This window comes from Pan troglodytes, chromosome 7 (genome assembly GCF_028858775.2).
Source record: "Pan troglodytes isolate AG18354 chromosome 7, NHGRI_mPanTro3-v2.0_pri, whole genome shotgun sequence".
NCBI lineage: Eukaryota > Metazoa > Chordata > Mammalia > Primates > Hominidae > Pan > Pan troglodytes.
The window spans coordinates 67909158-67929643 of NC_072405.2; the positions used below are offsets into that span (position 1 = coordinate 67909158).

Genomic DNA, 20486 nt, shown 5'->3' on the forward strand with positions numbered 1-20486 from the left:
GAGCTCCTAAGTGTCCATTTATAGACATTAAAATGTGATTTAAGTGGTTTTATGGGGACAATTTTGGCTTAATTTCCTCTTTAAACATTGACTAAAAAACAAAAAATTGAATGTGTTTTACTCTATGGTCAGTAGCAGTATTAATAACAAAATGATAATATTCTAAGTGTGTCACTCTATTTTAAAGGTATTGATGAGGATTCAGTAAGGTAAGATTGAAAACTTAAAATGCCTTGCCAATAATTGGTGCTCTAAAATGCGAGTTCTCTTCCCATTGTTGCAGGCGCATCCCCTCAAAATTTCAATGAAGTGTGACACCATGAGAATCTTCACATAGGCCCCTGAATTATAATTTAGAAAAAAGGTTTTTTTCCTCCCATAGAAGGTTGAGAACTTCCTGTGAAATGATTTGATTATTTGTTTTCACAGGGCATTAAAACAGAGTGATTTTCTTAGTGATTATAGACTTAATATGGAGGTACATGGGTTTTGTAATTTTTATTGAAATACAGAAAATTTTAAATTACATTTCTTAATATTCTTCAAATCAAAAACTAGTTGAGATCTTTCCTTGTTTTAGTGTACTTTTTTTTGTTGTTGCTGTTGTTGGCAACAGTGTCTTGCTCTGTTGCCCAGGCTGCAGTGCAATGGTGTGATCTCGGTTCACTGCAACCTCCACCTCCCAGGTTCAAGCGCTTCTTGTGCCTCAGCCTCCCGAGTAGCTGGGACTACAGGTATGTGCCACCATGCCTGGCTAATTTTTGTATTTTTAGTAAAGGCGGGGTTTCACCATGTTGGCCAGGCTGGTCTCAAACTCCTGACCTCGGGTGATCCACCCACCTCTGCCTCCCAAAGTGCTGGGATTATAGGCATGAGCCACTGGGCCCAGCCTGTTTTAGTCTACCTTTAAGACCTACATCTGTCTTCCACTCCCCAAGTTTTTCTTGGTCTAAATTTGTTATCGTTTTGATTAATTTGATATTTCACATAAAAATATATCCATATATGTGTAACAGATGAACATTTAAAAGTTGGGTTCAATGATAGGATAATTATCTACCCTTTTACCTGTTCTTCTAGGTGATTCTTGCATGTCTGAGGTGTCTAAGCCCTGTAGGCTAACCTCGAATGTCAACTGTTAAATTTTCCACCTTCAGCTCTTCTAGAAGGCATGGATGACAGCTGACCAGAGAGTTTTATTGAGCCTGACCATTGATGTCACATGAGTCATAGGGAGGATGTCTTTCCACCTTTAGTCAGGCATTACTTAACATAGACACACAATAATGCAAGAAGTAACCCAAACCCTTCTTTGTGTGAAAAGTCGAGAGTGTCGGCCGGGCGCTGTGGCTCACGCCTGTAATCCCAGCACTTTGGGAGGCTGAGGCAGGTGGATCATGAGGCCAGGAGTTCAAGACCAGCCTGGCCAAGATGGTGAAACCCCATCTCTGCTAAAAATACAAAAAAAAAAAAAAAATTCGCTGAGCGCAGCGGCAGGCGCCTGTAATCCCAGCTACTCAGGAGGCTGAGGCAGGAGAATCGCTTGAACTTGGAGGGCAGAGGTTGCAGTGAGCCAAGATCACACCACCGCTCTCTAGCCTGGGTGAGACAAGAGTGAGACTCCATCTCAAAAAATAAAATAAAAAAGTTGAGAGTGTCATTGAGGTAATCATTGCTTTGCTCTGTCATCAACATTTAATAAACAGATCACTCTTACATGAGTTGCATTGCAAAATGGTAACTTGGCAGACTCAGATCGTGCCTCCATCCACCTAAAGAAGATACATTCAGATACATCTATCATGTGACAGAATAGAGATGTTAAAATGATTATGACTGTACAGAGGTATTGATATTACTGGAGATGTACACAGCAGGAGGCATTATCTAGTTTCATGGTCTACCTGCAATGCAAAACAAAAAGGCCTTTTTCTGCAGGCACCTGCTGAAATCCTTCTCTTCCCTTACTCTGCAGTTTAAATGACATTTCTTCCAAGAAGTCTTTATGAGATTCTTCAGGCACAATTAATTGTTCCCTTCTCCAAATTCTCTGGTATTTATTAGAGTCTGTCTGCTATCAAACTTTGCTATGTGTCTGTTTTGTGTATTCACCATGGGAACTAGCATGTTGAACAGAGTAGTTACAGGAATAAAATATCTTTCCAGTTCGAGCCTCTTTCTTGCTGGTGAGCTCAGTGATTTCCTCTGTCTCCTACTCTATGTAGGCTGTTCCATACTGTACCTGGTGTGTTCTTCTATCTAGGAACCAGGACAAAAATCTCTCATCTTTTCTTTTTAGCTGACTACCAAGGAAAACACATTGGTTGAAAGGGTCATCTGCTAATTATTGTTAAGAAACACACAGAAGATAATAACAGGAAACTATTCAGAAGAATGAAGATGGAACAGAGATTTAAGGTGCTTTTCCAGGTTCTTATGGTCATGTTGCCTGGTTTATAGTTCTTATGGTCATGACTAGGTTTTCTTTTTCTTTTAAATTTCCTTTCCTTTCCCATTTCCCCCCGCTTCATTCCCTCCCTCCCTCTCTTTCTCTCTCTCTTTCTCTGGCATGCAGATTCCTGCTGCTCTTTATTTAGAGTGTGTGCAGCACCTCATTATAGTTCCCTTTCCTCGGCCACTGCTTTCTTTCTTTATATCTTTCTCACAGCCTTTCCCATAGAGGATACTGCAATAGAGAAGAAACATCCACTTACATATTTCCTTGTCTCAAGGAGTTAATTTTTATATCCGAAACCTCTAGGTTGACCTCAGACCTATTATTCTCTTCTTCGTCCAACCCTGTTATTTATTTATCTATTTATTAGCACCCAAGCTATTTCAAAGATAAATAAAACACGGTCCTTATTATTATTATCAAATAATAACTTGTCTTCTATTTGGATAAAGTTCTAGGTTCAAAATACTGCAATATTTTGTTATAAGTTCCAAAAGGAAGATGTGTTAGGTAGACTTTGTGCAAAGGCAATTCCATGGAGATATGATAGTTAAAAAACAAAAGCAAAAACCAATAGTGCTGAAACAATTAGATCCTGACAAACAAAAAATGATTCTGAGCCCTGATTTGTACCACATATAAAGGTTAATTCAAAATACATCATATATCTATATGTAAGATGTAAAACTAAAAAATTTACAACAGATAAATACAATAACCTCATTAGTTATTAGGGAAATGCAAATTAAAACCATAATGAAACATCACACCCACTAGAATGACTGTGGTCAAAAAGATAAGAAAAAGTTTTGGCAAACGTGGAGAATTCAGACCTTTCAAACGTTACTGGTTGGAATGTACAATGGCACAGCTACTTGCAAAACAGTTTGGCTGTTTCTTGAAAAGTTAAGCAAAACATATACTTACCATATGATCCAGCCATTCCACTCTTAGATATTTACCCAAGAGAAATGAAAGCATGTGTCTACACAAAGACTTGCATGTAAAAGTTCAGAGCAGTTTTATTTTAAGAGCTCTGAACTGGAAACAACCCAGAATCCATCAAATCCTAGTCTGCTTGTGAGGAAAGACGCAGTCTCTCCAGCTCACATTTTCCTTCTTGATACTGAAGACAGGCACACTGACCATTTGTGTTTTAAAATTTTTTGTTGTTAATCATTATGTAGAACTTTCAAAGGATAACAAACACAAAAATCACAAGACTGGAAGCAAGGTTACCAACCCTGAAAAATGTATTTGTGCTGGTTTTATTCTACTCTTGTACTAGCTGGTACAAGAGATCTGGATAGTAACCAATTTTGCTCACCTACGTTTATTCCTGAGGATGAGGCTTACCAAATCTCCTTCCGAGTGTTCTCTCCTACCCTTTTAAAAACAAAGCTTGCTTTCCTAAAGATTCAAAGAGATTAAATGAAGGCATGTTGCACCTTTCATCTTGTCTCATGTAGCCTAATTAGACCACTAAGCATCTTTCAGCTGGATGACACCCAGCCTAGGATATTTTTTCAAAACCTCAAACACAAATAAACACTCAGTTTCTACTTTTCTGAACTGCTTATTTGTTTTTCGCATTATTAAGACAGTAGGTACAATAGAAATTAGAAAAACAAGCACAAAGAAGAAAAAGAAACCCGTCTATATATTACAAGGCAGATTAATAGTTTGGTACATTTATATACATAGCTTACAGTTGTAATTGGAATAAAACTGTAAGTATAACTTTATAAGGCTTGTTCAACTTATATATTAAGTATTCTGCAATATGACTAAATAATTTGGAACATATAACTATAGTGGCTACAGAGTATTCCATTGTGTGGATTTATTATAAATTTAACTACCTCTCATTATTGGAAGTTAAATTTGTTCTAATTATTCAGTCTTACAAAGAACACCTCAGTGAAAATCTTTTTACACTTTTGTCCCCATTTCTGATTATTAATTTTAGTTAAGTACCTAGAAATGGAATTTCTTAATCAAATAGTCAAATAGAATTTTTTTTTTTTTTTTTAAAGAACATGTAATAAAATCACTGACCAGAAAGGTTACATCAATTTAAGAGAGTTTCTGACACAAATCCTGGCTGGCTTCCTTCTGTGGCTTTATCAGGTTTCCAGATCTGAATTTAACAAACACTCCAGACCAGGATGTAAGCAAGACAATCCATTGGGTAAAGGAAATAACACATTGCCAAGAACTTCTATTCCCACATCTTAAAGGTCTCATTCTTTTTAGTGCTTTTTAAAAAAATAGTTGCAGAAACAGTGTCAAACATTTTTGTATACTTTCTACCCAGCTTCTCCAAATGTTAACACATTACATAACTATTAGTACAGGTAACCAGACCAGGAAATTAACATTGATACAATACTATGAATTCATCTAAATACCATATTCAAATGTTGCACATCGTCCCACTGGTGTCCTTTCTCTGGTCCAAGATCCAATCCAGGATCTCACATTGCATTTAGCCATCATGACTCCCTCTTTGTCTCCACTCTGGGAAAGATTGCGGCTCTGTCTTTATCTTTCAAGAACTTGACATTTTTCAATCATACTGGCCAGGTATTTTGCAGACTGTTCCCTACTTTGAGTTTGTGTGATGTTTACTTTTGATTAAATTTAGGGGATACATTTTTAGCAGGAGCACTGCAGAAGTGATATTGCCTCTTTCTTGGTGCATCTTATCAAAAAGCATGTGATATTGATATATATGGCCCATTCATGTTCATGTTAATGTTGAGCATTTGTTTAAGGTGCTGTCTGTCTGGTTTCTCCATCTCCATCATAAACTTTTTGTTTTATACTTTGTAATTGATACATACCTTGTGAGGAGATATGTTGGAATTTCATCCTTTAATATATTTTTTTGTATCTTTTATAATGTATATACTTTACCAGTGCAATACTGTCGGTATATAACTTATAAACAACTGATCAATGCACATATGGAGGGTAAATGCTCTAATAATTTTTGATAAGTTTACCTAGGCAAAAACATTTTGGAAACAACTGTTCTTGACCAATTTATGTTCCTTCCTTACCCTTTAAACATGACACCCCATTCCTTCTTACAAGAAACCTTCTACAGTAGCTGACTCTACCCTGTTATATTTTTTTCCTTATCTACATTTTATACTGTGCCAAATCTGTAGATGTTTGCAACAGTTTGCTAGTTTTTAAAGCACTCTTCATTTTTTTCTCACACTTCAGTGTCATGCAGCCTATCTAGATTCTAAGCTGGTCAAAGACAGGGATCATATATATTATATTTGTTACTAGGCTAAGTCCTCTGAGGGTAGTATCTGTGCTTGGTTTATTTCTGTACCTTCCATAATATGAACATAATGCCTTGCACATAAAAGCCTCTCAATTAGCCTTTGTTTATTGACTGCATGAGAGGATAAACATCTGGTACAATGTTTGCATAGTGAGGAAACACAATTACTTTGGTTCAATGACTGTGGCAGACACTCTTGGGTGGCTAACCAAGCCACTATTTCCAACTTCTTTCTTGCCAACTTCCAGTTAGTGTTGGGCCCATGACATAGTTTTAGCTAATGAAAGAGAAGAGGAAATCTGATGTGTAGTTCTGGGAACAGCTTTTATTTTCCTCATAAATGTACTGTTGCTTCTTCCTGCTCCTGGCTTAAAATGTAGAGGTAGTGATTGGGCTGCAGCTTCCTTAGGACCATGAAGGAGAGAGCAAGAGAAAAGCAGAGACTTTGTTCTTTTTGTCTTTACACTGAAGAAGCAAAACCAAGAACAAGCTACTTTTGAACATCTTCTGTGTGAAAAAATAAATCCATATTGGTGTAAGGCATTAATTATATGTGGATTTCTGCCTTCCTGTTTAGCTAAAGTATTTCTGACTTAACCTCAATAGACCAGAAAAGCAAGAATTATTCTTTGATCGATTTGAAAAAGCTTCATTGAGAATGAGGATTTCATGATCATTTGTTATAACAGAAGAAATGGCCTTGGGTACTTGAATTAAAATAAATAGAAATACCCATAGATATGGTACTGCTTTGGATGTGATCCGGAGAAGGGGATAGAATGAGCAAAATACAAAGAGCTAATTGCTGGGCTATGCGGATGGGTGGAGGGTTGTGGGGTAGCCAGAGATGGGATAGATGCAGACCCCCCAGGAGGGCTTTGAGAGCTGGCAGTGTGAGGGAAAACTCATAATGCTACAAGGAAAGGTAGGAATTAGGTAAAGATAATGCAGCAGGCAGATCAGAAACAGGGCTACACTTATGAAAATGGAAAACTGAAGAGGCCACCAGAGATGTGATGAAATGAGGAGCAGCGGGACGTAGCAGATAGCTCAGGATGTGTGGGCTCAGAGGCAGGAGTTCAAACCTCACTTCTGCTATATCCTAGCTGAGCATGCTGGCTAGTGCACGCACTTTCACAAGTGCATGTCCTGTGTGACAGTAATAGAAGAGGTTTTATTATTTTGTGAGGCGTATACCTCAAGAGAGGTATGAAACAACTGCTCCAATAGGAAATGGTAGAAAGTAGTAAACACATGACATTTGTTGATACCAAACTGTAGTTTGGCTTGAGTGTGATTTTGTGCCACATGTTCTCTATCAATATAGAAGAGAATTCTTTGCTAGGCATTTTGTCCCTTTGACTGAGGCTCAGCCAGTGGAAGGGGTGGCTTCCAATATGATGGTGGACCTCAAATCTCAGGGTCTCTGATGTGCTTGGGTTTCAGTGGTCCCAAATACAAACTTCTGGCACTCCGCTCAATTTCAGAGGCAATGGCAGGAAAGTTTGATGCAAACAATCTTAGCAGTTTAAATCCCTAATAGTTTTCAAGCCAATAGTAGTTAATGAATGTTACATTTTTGTCTTTTCACCTATTTTAATTGGGGGACCTTCTGTAAAATGCTATTTTGGGTTCTAGCACATTCACTAGTAGGGGTTACTACTCAAAGCCAAACTCATTCAGCCAACAGCACTAAAAATACTCTTGGTTTCTGCCAGTCAATTTTCTTCTATTTTCACAATTAGTGGTTCTGCCTGGAAACTGCCTGCCAACATGCAAATCTCATCCAAGGGCTGATGGAAATTTGAGAATGTGCTAAGCTGTGTAAGGTTTAAGCGCAACATTATTCATTCACTATTTGAAATATTTAAACAAATGTAAATCAAAAAAGGGGATGAAATCTCATTATAAGAAATGAATGGCTGCTTTCCACTCTTTCTACAATAGTCTTGATATGATTTACATACCATTTGTAATATTAATATTATTGTAGTAAAATAAATCACATCCTTCACTTTTACATTTTTAATTACATTTTACTGCATTTGTTCTTTTGTTTATAGTTAACTAATAAAATATTTATTACATCTTACATATATGGTGGTGTTTCTGTATTTTAATCAGATTTTACACATAATCTTTTCTCTCTCTTTTAGTATCTTTTTTATGACCCTACACACCACAGGATGTTGTTTTGTGGAAAACCTCATTATTTTTTAATGCATGGCTATTTATTAATGTATTGTGTCTATAACACACTATGCATTTCTTTGAATTGATGAATACATTTACATCCACTTGAGAATAAAAATTCCCTTAAGGGCCAATCTCACATTTCTCTCGCTGTGCTGCCAGAAGCCTATACTGATTGTTTTTCTTATTTTGTTGAGAAGTGGAAAGTGAAAAGGAGAGAAAAAGATGGAGAAAAAAAGAGAGATACAATAATCAGCATTTTAAAATTTCATTTTCTGGAAAACCTTTCTGCTGAGGTAAAAAAATTAATGCCTCGTTGCAAAATGGAATTTTTAGAGCTTGCAAATTAATTTACCCTTTGAAAAATCTTATGTTTGATGTGCGTTTTATGTTGAACAATTGACCTGCTGTTTCTCAAGTTATTTTCCATTGTATTTGTTGAATTATCCCCTCTACTGCTCCACTATGTTGCACTTAGAGGATTAGATATTAATTGAATGATGAGTGAAGAACACAGTCAGCTAGAATAGCAGGTACCACTGAAGATAATTTTAAGCTGTAAAAAACAAAAGACTTTTTCTTATTTAAAACTCTGCTACTAACTGTGAGCCTTACTCCCCACAACTCAGAGAGTCTATGTAAGCTGGCAGACCAGGTTAGAGAGAAACAATGCTTCCCTCCAGGTGTGAGGAGCTGGACACAGCTGCCCAGTTAATTTATCCACTATTTGCACTATTTGTGAATTTCCCTGGGGCTTGCTGGGTGTGGGCCCTGGGCATGCATCATGCTAAGCACTCTTCCCCATGATCTTGGAAATCTTGAAGGAACGCTTATCTGGATTCATTTTTGGAAACAGTACAGAAAAGTGACTAGCCTAAATGACTAGGAGGACCAGAGGATTTGACCTCAGCAGAATTCTCCTTTGCTCCAGTGAATGTGAGCCAGGTTTAAAGGGAGGAAAGTAAAAGAATGGGGAGCACGACTGAAGCTCCATTTTCTACAGAAAGCATTGTTTTGAATGCTGCAAAGAGAAAACATGATACAGGCAGAAAAGCGTCCCTCTGTCATTTTCTCCCTCCTGCCCCACTGTACAGCTTTGCTTGACATCATCAATTACCTGCACACTCACAGTGCTCTTGGAGGCATTTCCACGATGACTCTCTATATTTTAAATGCTTCTCTGTTTCCAAGAAATACATTTAATTTTCATACGGTTTGAAGAGGCTGCTGAGCAGGAAATTTATTGTGACCTTTAATTTCAAAAAGTAAATGTGTCCATTGTGACTATGTGTTCAGCAAATAGGAATGTGAAATGCTTTCTAAGAGAATATACTAGAAGGAAGTGTTTCCACCTAGTCACAGAGAGACACCACGCTTCTCCATCTTCTGAATAAATCAGGCACACGTACCTCCATGTGGGCTGGATGCAGGACCTCTTTGGCAATTAGGGGCACTCTTGATACTCTCTTACAAGCTGTGGGAGATAGTCCAGGACCAGTTAGGTATCAACAGCTTTTCAGGCATCACACTGACATATTACTGGCTTAGAGATGCTCTCAGAGGTCTAAATTAACACCCTTGTCACCTCTCTGCTCTCTTAGAGCCTAAGCAATGGGGAGATAGTTTTTTATTTTTTTATTTTATTTTTTAATGAATGACTAAGCACATACTTAAAGGTAATTATTCCTAGTTTTCTCAAAGATCTAGCAGTAAGCTAGATCTGTGGGTCATATGATATTGTTCATTTGCTATTAAGTCATTCAAATTCTCAGAGCCTTGGTTTCCTCATGCTAAAATGGGAACGCAATAATAAAGGCTTCACAAATGTTAACTGCCAGTAACAAACACTTCTGAGACTACCTAAATGCTAAATATCTTCTTTGTCTTTCTCTCTCTCTCTTTTTTTGTTGTTATTGTTTTTGACAGCATCTCGCTCTTTTGTCCAAACTGGAGTGCAGTGGTGTGATCATGGCTCACTGCAGTTGCACATTTTTAAATGTTTAAGAGACAGGGTCTCGCCACGTTGCCCAGGCTGGTCTCAAACTCCTGGCCTCAAGTGATCTTCCTGCCTCAGGCTCCCAAAGTTCTGGGATTACAGGCCTGAACCATTGTGCCTGGCCTTCATTCTGTTTCTTTGTTCCTTCCATTTGTCCTCTGCCTGGCCTTATCCATGTACTCAAGTTTCCTACAAAAATTGTGCCTTGACACTGCTTCTGACATTTCTGCTTCTCCTTTAATGGAATCCCTCGAGTTCTTTGAAGATGAGCCTAAGCTCTCACTCTCACCTACCTTTTGCTTCTGTTCACCTCACGGGGCTTCATGCTTAATATTATTTATTGAAACAAAATGGGCCTTCCTGTAACTTTGATTTGTTCTTTGTGTCTTTGTTCTCTTCTGTATTCAGAAATTAGCTTTTCATTTTCTAATTTGGTGGTGAATTCTGTACAATTAATCTCTGCAGCATTTCCAACACCAGCTGGCCCATCTTCCTTCCACCCTCTCTGTGGGTCCTGAACATGGGGATCCCTCTCTCTTCTCCCTGTGTGCTGGTGGGTGCTACCTGCTCATGGAAGTCTTCCCCATTTTCCAGCCTGGAGTAGAGACTGAGTTATTGTCCCTCAGGGCATGGGATGCTTTTCCTGTGGATGCTTTTAATAATCTGTAATTACATACCTATTTGTCTTTTTGTTTAATGGCTTTCCACTGGGAAACATTTCCATGTTGCTGCTGTTGTTGTTGTTCACTGTTAGAAAGGTAGCCTAACTCATCTTCTCCCCACCTATGGTCCTCATTGGTCTTAAAGCAGATAGTACCATTCTTCACACATAGATACTGGTGCATAAAGGTACACAAGAAATGAATGAACAAATTGAGTGTATATACATACATAGTTATTATATTGTGTGTGTGTGTATACACACACACACACACACACACACACATATATATATATAACATTTTCACATGCTTTTGGGAATTAATATTTTGTTTCTCTTTATTTTTCACTGGGACTACTGGAAGATTCCCCAAAGCTCTTTAATGTCTCACAGCAGGCCACTATTTACATGGCTGTCTGAATCGTGTGCTTAAATAAAAGTTAGGTGATGCAATTTTCTTGCCTCCAAATTTACTAAACTTCATCTCACTGCTTTCACATTTAAGTGTTCACTCTTAAACATAAACTTCTAGATCCTCAAAATCGCACTCCTCTTACCTTTCCAGGCTCCTTGCCCTAAGTCAACACCACACAGTGGTCCTCTGGCTGTGAGCACGTGGTTTCAACAGCTCCAGTTCTCTGTGCATGCTGTCCCCTCTTCCCCAGGCTTCCTCTCACTTCTCGTTGCCACTTACTCTTTGACATGCCTTGAGATTTTACTTCCTCTGTGGGTCTTTTCCCATAGCCTCTCTGTGTGATAACACTGTTGTAAGCTTCTGTGATTTAGTGTTTATTGAGCATATCTTTTTTTTCTGCACAGTGCTGTACGATTGGTATCCCATCAGACAGTAATAGCCATGAAGGCATGGACTAGCCCCTTAGGCTGGCTCCATTGTCTTTGTCACAAAGTACTGTGATTATTCAACTCTGTTGAATTATTAATAAACCTAGTAACAGCTGCCTCAGACTTTCTAATATAATGTATTCTGGTATGAGAGTGCTCTTAATAGAGACATTTGGACTCATTTTAAGTGCCTTTGAACAGGTGGAACAGGTAACAGTTCAGCCAAGTGTATTGACATCATGTAGGCTTTGTACTGTGTTCCTTAAATGGAGTTTTGCATTTAGAAATTACCTAGAACCTACCCAGTACTCACATAACTACTGCAAATGAGGAGAAAAACATATTTTTATTGGCAAAGAGAATACTGGCATAGGTCTACTATAAGGATCCTGATTCCAAAGTGAAATGTGACCGTGAAGCAATTTGTCTAAAGGCCAATGTGCCATTAATCCGTGACCAATTCTGTTCTTTGTCCCCAGAGGGATCATCAACCATGTTTTACAGGTGGATTTCATAACAATTTTATAAGCATATATGTTTACCATTATGGAGATGATTTTTGCAGGATGGAAGTCTTATTTGGTGATGTCATATTTCCCCCTAACTTTTAAAAATGTGTGAGAGCAGGGTTTATGATAGTTTATGTAAAATTATCCCAAGTATACTAAAAGTAAATAATCAAATAGTTTATTTGCTTTCATAACAAATAGAAGGTTTGATTAATCTGTTCTCTGAGGGATATGCCAAAATGTGAAACCAAAATAACTCATTCCCCTGCACTGGTGGATATTCCCAATTGACTGTTGTGCTTGACTACCTCAATTTTACTAATTTTTAAAGATTTGTCTAGACACTAAAGTTTGGCATTTACTAAGAGGCATACTTTCCTCCTCTCTTCTTTCCTGCTTAGGTGTGTTTTACAAGACTTTTGCTACTACCATGGGTAAAAGTTCCAGAGTTTCTGGCTCCCTTCTAGTCTGTTTACAGCTCACCCATTTGTCAAAATGTGAGACTTAAGAACATCAAGCTTCAAAACTGTCATTGGTAGTCCAGAAATATTAAAAGTATTAAAAGGCAAAACTGAATTCACTTTATTCCCAGTGATTTTGATTCTTCAGAAATGAATTAACTGAATTTACTATATATAGATGTCATCTTTAAAATATGCTTTGAATGATATATGCAAATGGTAACCAAATTAAGACAAGATTTTATGACACAAATTGAAAATCCAAAGTATGTACTAACCAAAACAATATAATTCATTAATTATTTTTACTCTTCCACTCTAAGTATCTTTTGAATTGGTTTTTCTTCATAGGTATCTAGCAAATAGATAAATGTATCAATCCTGCTTGAGAAGAGATAACACTGTCTCTGTACTTACATCCTGGTTTGTCAGATTTCATGAACAGAGCAAAATATTGCTTCCCTCACTTGTATATTGTATGCTCTGCAGAATGAAAACTCACAAATAGCCAAGCAGAGAGAACTTTCCCCATCTGTTTTGAAGTTTTGAAACTTTAGGGTAAGCCATGTGTAAGTGTATGGGGAATATTGTGTGATGTCAAGTTGTTCTTTCTAGGACCACGGAAGTAAAAGATATAAAGTGTAGTCGGAGTGCAAATTCTTAGTGCTTGTTTACTTTGTGCTGTTAACTTGATGCTATTCATTTTATTCTGTACCTGTTTAAATAGCCTTAATATAGTTTATATCTTTTAAAATATTGTAGATTAAGCTTAATAGTTCCTATCATAATATACATTATATGCATTTTAAACTGTCTATATTAAAATTATACATAATTTTAATTACGTATTACATATAGTTATATTATAGTATATAATAATATATCTACATAATATGCTATAAATATGTGTAATTAAAATTTAAAATACATAAATTTTTTGTAGATTTTAATATTTTTTAATATGAAGTTTAATTATGATATAAAGTTTAAAATATAATTTATATTATTTAAGCAAGTACAGAAAAAATAATATTTTACACACACATGTGTAAACTATATTTCTGTGATTGACTCTGAGGGATAAGTAAAAATAAAAACTTAGGGTTTCAAATAAGTTACTAAAATGTGTGTGTATATGACATAGATATAGATCTATCAATATGCACACACAAGCATGCACACACACACACACATGCACGCGCAACTTGGACACCCAATCAAATCACGTCATTTTTCATTCAGCACCTGGCTGACTGCCCTCATCAGCTCTCACTGCCTCCTCTCTCCTTCCCCAATTACAGTGGCCTCTGTGGTTGGTGCTCAGTCATTTCAAGCCTCTCCTACCTCAGGGGCTTTGCACTTGCTTAGGTCATCTTTCCCTAGGTATCCACATGCTCACTTCCTTCAAATCTCTGCTCACATGTCATCTTATTAGCCAGGTTTTTTTCTACCCACTCTATACAAACGAGTAAGCCTCACCCTCTCTTCTTTAGCATTTCCTCATCCTGTTTTGTTGTTCTCTATAGCATTTTTCATAATCTGCCATGCTATATATGTATTTTATCTCCTGCCATATCCATGCTTGAAACGATTACTCCTTCTGATGGAACAGGAAAAAGAAGATCTGTATCATTATGGCATGCTGGTGCGTGATGACGAAAATGAGGGGACGTATCTGAGTTGTGTGAAGAGTCTCAACCTCCTCACCCAATTTTCATCATGTACAGCCCAATTCCTGGAAGGTGTTAGGTGCTGAATGAGCTCTTATTAACCAGAACAAATGAGGAGACAACAGGTGACAGGGAGCTCATGCCAGCCATGTGGTTCCTGTTTGCCCCCCACCTATTTCATATACCTTAGGTATTTCTTCACATTAAAAGAAAACCATATTAATTTTGCTCTCATGCATTTACACTTCAGAATCTAATCAGGTTAAATTACAAGGGAATTATAATTGTGCTCCATTACTTAAGATTTGCAAAAACTTGCCCTCAGAAACTTTAGTAAAATATTCATGTTCAACTAGAAGATACTTGATATTTTGAGAATTTTCTCAAATCATCAAACATCAAAGGCATTTTTGAAAGTAATTTTTCATCAATTTTAACATGAATATCAAGAAAACCATGTTGCAAATTCTCATCCTCTTTGGCAATAGGATATTGAATAAGATATTTTATAAGATATTATTAAATATGTTATCTATATTTAATAAAAAATGTGTTAGCATTATTAGCATAAAAACAAAACAAAATAAAAATTAACAAATATTACCATTGAAAGATGTGTCCATAAGGTACAATTATGACTTTAAAATAAAATAAAGTCTTTCTGATAAAGAAATGAATGTCCAGGAACGCCTTAATTTTCTAGACTATTTTAAAGATCTAGATAGTCAAATATATTACTAAATTTATATTTCTCTTCTTATAAAACTACAGTTGAGGGAGAAATATCCAATATATAACAAGATAGCTACAAATTCTCCAGCTTATGTAGTGTTGCCAAATATTTATGTCTCACATAATAAAAATGACATCTTGCAGTCCACATTTTATCTTTCTAAGAATTGCCAGAGAAAATATTGGAAAGGCATTATAGAAGCATTTTCTTTGGACCTGGCAATGTAGGAAGAGTGAAAGATGGACGGAGCCCAGTTGCCTGGCAGTAGGAAGGCCCAATGTTAGAGATCATGACATCAAGAGACAGACTTACCTGCATAAAATATGATGAGTTAAGTTCGTACGTGTACTTTATGTGTCAGAGTTAAGTAAAATATCCAGGTGGAAGAATCTAGAATTTAGTTAGAAATAAAATAAGGCTGAACTTAAATAGAGATTTATGATTCGCTTATATAGAATGGTAACTGAAGAAGAGTTTGAAGAATAAAAATAGGGCTAAGGCTAAAGCTTTGTGGAATCTGAAACAGTCCCTTCTCTTTTCTAATTTATTGTGTAAACTGGGTCTTACTATATAATTCAGCTAGAAAATAATTAGTTCAGATAGACATAGAAAATATAGGAATTTTAAAAGGTAACAATTGACTACCTTAAGAATATTGTATGGCATAAGATAAGACATATATTTAATCCATCAATTACCAATTACGTGAATATTTAGGGAAATAGGCAGTAGTTTAAGTAATTCTTTGCTTTGGAAATGTTTCCTCCATTCTGACTCTCAACTGTGTGTATACCAGCCAATTTATTTCTTCCTTGCAGGGTGTGCATTTAATCAATGTTTACAAATAAACCACTAGAGACTTAGTTTGAAATGGGAGATTAAACTTTGAAATTTGTTTCAATAAACTGATGAAGATTTAATCATTTTGTTGACTTTTAATGCTGATTTAATGGGAAAATATTTAGATGTTTAGAGAAATACAAAAATGAGCCTGAGATATATGTTTCTAGGCAAATAAATAAAATATTTACATCTATTTTGTGAGGCCCCTCATATTGACTTCCTTTAACCATATTGTATCTGTAAGAGAAATTCCAATATCATAAAATACAAGGATAATTGTACCTCAGTGATAGTGAGCCCTAAAGTTTAGGAGTAGAGAAAGTAGGTGACTACTGTAGTTCCAACTCACTCAGGTTTGTAAAGCACCGTGTTTGTCTACACTAGATTAATTGGAGGCTTCTTCCAGTAGCTTTAAGGACCCTGGGTCTGTAAGTCCTACTCTCAAATTGTCTAAGGACAATCAGTGATTGGTTCATAGATGAGCAAGTGACTCAGACTCAAAGCAGGAGATTTTGACCAATTCTTCCGGGTAAGAGACTCTTGCTCTTTTTCATTGGATTTGAAAGGGAAAAAATGTAAGGAGTGAAGGTGCTTTGTGAACTCGTTCCCTTGAAGGGAGAGCTTGCTGAAAATGAAGCTTTATGGATGAGAGATACATGGAGTGGAATGAGTGGAATTGGGGCCTGGTAACAGTATGTCAGCCTTGGCCACGTTGCCCTGAAACCAGCTCTGTCTTCGATTGTTTTTTTTTTTTTTTTTTTTTTTCCAGTTTTGGTGCTTAGTTCCTTTTTTAATCCTAAATTCAACTCGCGGGGAGCTTCTTTGTCACTGTAAGTGTTCTCAACGATAAGATAGTTTCCTGTTGGTGATTTTGTTTTTCTCTAAGAAATTCTTAAATATAACCTCAGAGGAAAGTCACATCTTAAAATCTAGTACCCAAGCTATGACTATGCCTTGCTCAATATTCAGGTGGTCTCCTGGGTCAATCTGGTCCTCCCACAGCTCCAAGAAAAATTAGGTGCCTTCTATATTCTAACAGTTTTATGTCTTGTGCTGCTTCAGTTTGGTACCTGACTTGAGACTGCATATGGTGGAAACTGAAACCCCATTGCCTGATGTGTTCGGAGCAGGAGCCTCATCAGACTACATGGTGCTGCATGGTCCAGTCACTGGACATTTTTGTGATGTATGTTGGGATGTCTTCAACCACAGGCATGCATGGCCGAACCATTATGATTTCTCAGAATTCATGTACGCTATATTCCCTCTGTCCCTCTCTGGCTTGTTTTTTATTAAGGATGAAGAGTTAAATGTAGACTCCATGTAAAACTCTATTTCCTTCACATTTGTTTTAAGGCCAGAGCAGGTGCACCCCTGTGCAATGTAGTGTTGCATAAGCACTTTGTGAGTGTGTCCTCCCCTGGTCCCTATACCCAAGACTCAGTTTCTACTTGTGCCTGAGAAGATATGGTAAGGACTCTTCATTGTTGGACAGCACTTTACCAAACATTTGCAAGCCTGAATTTGGTCATAGGAAGTAGATGGTTATGCCCTTGATTTATAAATGGGGGTATTGAACCTCAGCGACATTGAGACCAGAAGGCAGGTCTTTTAATATCAAGTCTAGGCTCCTGCCATCATTCACCAGTATAGCTTTGAGTGACAAGGGACTCACACAACAATCTGTCTTCAGATTCAAGGACGTGCTCTGCCTTCTCCACGTGGGAGTGTTGGAGAAAATGACTGCATCCTGTGCCTATGCTGTCCCCTACACCTTTTCCTTTCCTTTGACTTTGTCCCTCTCACATCACCCCAGTGCAAGAATGTGCGGGCAGTCATGCTCAAAAGCGTGCACGCGCACACACGCAAACACACTGACATTATCTCCCTCTCTCACACACACAAACACACATAGCCTCTCCTTACTTAACTGTCTTTGGACTAGCCCTGTTTGCATTTTGTCTTTCTAACTGGGACCTGCCAAGAACCTTCAAACCAGTGAAAAGGTTATTATACATTTTTGAAGTTTTTGTCCATGAAAAGAAAGAAATTCCTATGGAAAACTCCATTTCTTCTTTTTTATGTGAAGAAAATGGAAGACTGTAGTTGGCTGCTTGAACATATTAGAGTCTGTCATTAGTTAATAAAATATGTCCATGTTTACTGTTATTTGGGAAAATATGTTGTGCCATACCAAATATTTTGTAGTAATTCCAAGCTGTCAAGATAGAGAAGTCCCAAGGAATTATTTTTAGTGTGATTTTAAGCCCTGTGAAATTAGCTCCTTTTTGGACTCCAGTTAGTGCAATACAGCATGAGATCTTTTCCAAAACCTCACAACTGGTGCACCTCCTGGAGCTTGCATCCTGTGTCCCTGGCTAGTCAGCATGGCACTTGTGGTCAGGTGATAGTGAGGGGAAGCCTCCAGGAACTATTTCTACTAGCTCTGCTGGACTAAATTAGTAATGCATTGTGCTTGATCCCTTCATGGAGGGAAGGTCTACCCTAGCCTTTCCTATTGTTTGTTTTTAGAACAACTCCCAAACATGACAGCATTTCCCAGGAAATGTTTCATATTGCATCGCACAGAGAAATAGCTAACAACGTTCTCACTTCTCATCTCATAATCTCGAGAACTCTTATTTTATGAGATTTTAAAGATTTTTAAACGTATTTTATTTCATTTTCGATAAATTTTAAGAATATGTCTTGTGCAAAATAGTGATTGTACTGGAGGAGAAACTTCGCTGGTTGCATTTAAAATTCTAGAAGTTTGATGCTGGCTAAGCTAAAGTAGGGCAGGGGAGGGTATAGCTGTGATTGCGGGCTTCTTCTTGTAGCTCAAACTATACCTTTGAGTAGATCACACAAATCTATATCTTTATGTGATCGAGGTATTTGTGCTATAGTATTAGTTTTTAGAGTATAGCAGAACCATACTTATATGAACCATTTAATGGGAATTAAGTGTTTAAAGATACTTATAAATATCTTTATGCCTCTGAATAGTGTGCTATTGTTACATGTTTCTGCTGGAGTAGATACTTTAAAACTAAATTTATTAGCTATTCTTACACATTTTCCTATAATGAGTATGCCTTTTCAAGCATGATTTTGATAAATATTTACTCTCTAAGAACGTATCACCCCGAGATTGTAACACACACTAGATTGTTTTGAAGAATTCTTTCAAAACCCTCCTTGGTAAAAAGTTAGAAAAGGAAAAAAGTAGTTTTACTCTTGGTTATCATTCAATAGCATCTAAGTGGAATTGATGTGCTACTTTTGAGGATTAGAAAGAAAAAAAAAATGATCCACGTTTTTCTTCTCACTTGCTTTTTCTAAGCAAATACATATGATGGATTTAATTTATTTTCTTTTCTGCAACCATTAGCTAATGACTCACCAATTTATATATTCTTCCCAGATCTTTCTCAAGCTCCAGTCCTGAATCCAACTTGCCATCTTCCTGTGAATGCTCTTCAAGCCCCTCAGGCCTATGTTGCTCCCAGACCTGCCCCTCCCATAGCTGACCTTACACAGTTGGTGGGCACCACCATGCACCCAGTTGGCCAAACCAGGCTTCTGTGGATTTCCTATGATTCCTAAATTTTCTCAAGGGCTTTTTCTGACCACTTATTGCCATCTTTTGGGAAAAGACTGTTAGTCTGGGCTGTTCTGTCATTCATTTTAGAAACAATCTTCATCTATTTTTGGACCCAATGATAATGAGTTCTGAAAATTTTCACCCATATTTATCAGCCTAGTTATGGTCAGCCAAGTAAAGACATGACATGTGAAAGAACAAGGATGGAACCAAACCACCTTCCCTGTGTTCCTTTCACCTGCATGCACACAGGGGTCTCGCGGTGATAACTCAGCCTGTGTTTGAACTCCTGAGACATACACAAGGTGTTAGAGAGAAGTCACACTGTGTCACTGTCCTCCTGAGTCCTCTTGTTTGAGTGATGTAGGGGGGAGGATAAAGGCTCATTGCTCCAAAGGACTTCAGAAGAAGCATTCCATTAAGTGGGAAAAGTGGGACTTTCTAGTACATTGGGAAAAGAGTGAAATGTGCCTTTCATCTACCCGATTTCTTGTGCTGCCATTAATTTATTATGGCAATAGTCCAGGTGCAAAATGTTACCAAAGGCAAAGTGGTTTGAATCCCAGTTTGTTAACAAATAATATAATATTAAAACTGTGTTTCAAATGTGATTCATAAGGAATCAACATTTAAAATATAATTCCTGGGACTTCTAGATTTCTAGAGTAAGTATGTTAAACATTTATATATTTCTCTGATTACAAGAAATTGTTAACTATCCTCAAAGTTTTAATAAATGTATCTTCTTTTCAAATAACTTAGTTTGTTTTTCTTGAAATTCAGTCATTATTGTTCTTAGGAGTCACTTGATTTCACCCCACTTTCCTTTTTTATTGTCTCTTAAATTATAGATCAGATAACGCTATATTTAAGCATTTAATCAGTATAAAAGCTCATAAAGAGCCCTTCTTCTTCACCTCCCATTCTGTCCTAAGCTCACTACCTAGAAGGTGAAGATATGGTAGTTAACAGTGTGGGTTCCTCCAGGCCCTCCCAGCCATTGACACATTGCATTTGATAGAACATAATGGGAGCTGCCATAAGTCTTACGAACTTTTTCTCTTCAGAACATGCACCTCGGCCTCCATGCTTCACTGTTACAGAGTATTCTACATATGGGAAGATCAAGTCATTTAACAATTCCTCCACTGCTGGTTATTTTAGTAGGGGAAATAGATGGAGACAGTAGTAACCTACCCTGTGTCAAAACTACC

The 20486-nt window shown here is 37.2% G+C and overlaps 1 long non-coding RNA gene across 3 annotated transcripts in view; it reads left to right on the forward strand.

The window, feature by feature from the left end:
- Positions 1-20026, forward strand: part of LOC134810872 (uncharacterized) — a 62276-nt gene extending 42250 nt beyond the window's left edge. The window contains exons 5-6 of one of the 3 annotated variants that reach the window (XR_010159574.1): positions 16728-16916; positions 19093-20026. This is a non-coding gene — a long non-coding RNA (uncharacterized LOC134810872). Of the gene's footprint in view, positions 1-2299; positions 7847-16727; positions 18872-19092 lie in introns of those variants that run through there. The other 2 variants (XR_010159575.1, XR_010159577.1) reach the window with 2 other exon arrangements.
- The last annotated feature ends 460 nt before the right edge of the window (positions 20027-20486 follow it).